Consider the following 2,500-nt stretch of genomic DNA (forward strand, 5'->3'; position numbering starts at 1 on the left):
TTATCCACCACTTCGACGATAGTGACGGGTCTCCACATTTCCTTCATCGAGGAAAGTGGGCTCGGGCTCCTTCCGAGCTGTGGTAGGCCTGTGGTGGGTCCCACCTTCCCCCACAGGTCCTCATAGAGCTGCTTGATGCTAGCTCTATCAGGGAGCTCTGCCTGCCCCCCAGCCTCAACAACACATCCCGTGACCGCCATATCTACTAATTTGCCTGGGCACTTATTGTATAGTTCTTGGTACCGAGAAAATTTATGCTTATTCCGACGGGTACGATCGCTTTCCTTTTGCTGGTTTTGGTTTGTCGGTCCTTTCTGCCTGGTTTCCGACTGTTCGCTTTCCCCGTCTTTTAATATTTCAATGAAACTGCCCAGGATACTCTCGGCCTCAGATTGGTCCATTTGACCTCCTATGGCCGACTCCATTATTCTCCGCTCTATTTCGAAGAACTCGTGATCCGTATCGAGCGAGTCGGCCATGATTGCCCCCTTGAGAGCGGTTTGCCAGTTCTCTTCACCACCTCCCAAAGGGGCCTCCTCTTGTGCTATTTCTTCGGTTGCCGATTCATAGGAGTCCGAGTCAGTTTCCTCGGGCTCCTCCTCGACAACCGCTTCCACGCTCTCGACAGGCAGTCGCCTCCTTTTATCACTTATTTGTCTCAACGTTTTACCCGGCAGGTGCTGGTGTATTTTAACGTTCGGGAACCTATCCGAGCGATAGATTCCATCTAGTCGGACTAATTCCCGAACTTCTGCTTCCGTCCAAACCGAGGCTCTATTGTTTGGACGGGTAGGGTTGGCTGCTTGTACCCTTTTCATGTTTCGCACCACCGTGTGCGCGTGTCTCTCATGTTGCGACAGCCCTCTCTGAGAGCTGCAAGAGAACCCACAGGAGGAGCAAACATGGCCGCCCAGTCGATTTTCTTGACTGGCGCCGGCACATTTTGGGAGGTGGCACCTGCAGCCGTGTAGTTTTTGGAACGATTTGCCACAGCGTGCACACCTCCAAAGCACTTTTATTCGTGGGTGCTGCTTAGTCATATGTTCACTCCAGCTTTTCTCCTGTAGGAACCATCTCTCATGAGAGACACACGCTCTACATTTAATCTGCCCATCGAGAGGTAGATCCATCACGTTAATCAGTTCATGTTCCGTGTCATAGCATACGTCGTCATCATTGGCCCTCCCACCAGCAGCGGACAAGTCCGCCACGGGGACCCCAGGGCCGGGGGCCCCCGTGTCCGAGGCTCCATTCGTATCAAACATTTCATAACTGAAATTATAATTCCGGGTTCGCCAAATCCAAAACCATAGCCAATCATGTACCGGGGACTTTGCCATTTCGTCACCAAGTGCCACCTAATGTCCGTCGACGGTCAGGAGACCACCCCCGCCGATCCTCCTCATCCGCATTGTGAACTTCGTCGGGGTTCATTGTATATAGCTAAACGGCTGCTAAAAGCAGCCGCCAGCCATTATCCCAAAGGGAACTCCACGCACTATTATATTTTACTCGCTACCAATATACTTCTCAATTCACCCCTTCTGAGGTTTCATTCCTCCATAGGCACATAGTACCTTTTCTCCGGCTGAGGCCATCCTCAAGCCGCCGAACGGACAATCCTAATACCTTGGCGACCGCTCATGCCCAGCCAACGGCTTAGCACTGAGCGTTGCGCCTCACTAGTGGGAACAACTAGTGCCTGGAGTACGCCGAAGCGCACCGGTGCAGGTTACTGTAGAGGCTGATGGTCGTTCTTGCCCAGCGAAAATGATCAGCTGGCAACGTGGGTTCCACGCCACTCGGTCTCCAAAGGAGACCTAACGGTCCTTGCCAGCCCACCCGCCTGGACGTCGTAACGCCAGGACGGACGCACGTCCCTTCTTCCCAGAACGCTACCCAACGAGCGAGCCCGCTCCACTCGTTGGACGCCCTGGGTATAGACCCGAAGGCCTAGCACGCTGGTCGTACCATCCACTGGTCAACGACCCAAACTGGCAATTCCCGGTTACAAGCCGCGGGAGCTAACAAGTTAGCTCCCCACCGATCATCCCACTTAGACAAGTCGCCGGCCTCTACAGCCTATTATGAGGGCTTTCTTAGCTCGGGAAGGTGGGGTCGCCGCTCCCCATACAGTGTGCCCTTCAGTGTACCCACTACCACAGTACACTGCCACTGTCCCTGCCTTAAGAGAGTCATAGTTACTCCCGCCGTTTACCCGCGCTTTTTTGAATTTCTTCACGTTGACATTCAGAGCACTGGGCAGAAATCACATTGCGTCAACACTCTTGGGGGCCATCGCAATGCTTTGTTTTAATTAGACAGTCGGATTCCCCTAGTCCGTGCCAGTTCTGAGCTGAGTGTTGAATGACGGCCGAAGAAACGACCGCGACGTCAAACGCCACAGAAGCTCCGCAGCAAGGAAGATCCGTGAGAGGCCAAGGCACGGGACCGAGATCGGATCCCGGTAACAGTAATGATACCGTTCACCTCGCCCAGG

At 53.7% G+C, this 2,500-nt stretch overlaps 1 pseudogene; it reads right to left on the reverse strand.

Moving 5' to 3' along the window:
- LOC143154450 (large subunit ribosomal RNA) overlaps nt 1-2,500 on the reverse strand; it is an 8,895-nt pseudogene that overhangs the window by 3,952 nt on the left and 2,443 nt on the right.

Source organism: Ptiloglossa arizonensis, unplaced genomic scaffold, assembly GCF_051014685.1.
Source record: "Ptiloglossa arizonensis isolate GNS036 unplaced genomic scaffold, iyPtiAriz1_principal scaffold0023, whole genome shotgun sequence".
Lineage (NCBI taxonomy): Eukaryota > Metazoa > Arthropoda > Insecta > Hymenoptera > Colletidae > Ptiloglossa > Ptiloglossa arizonensis.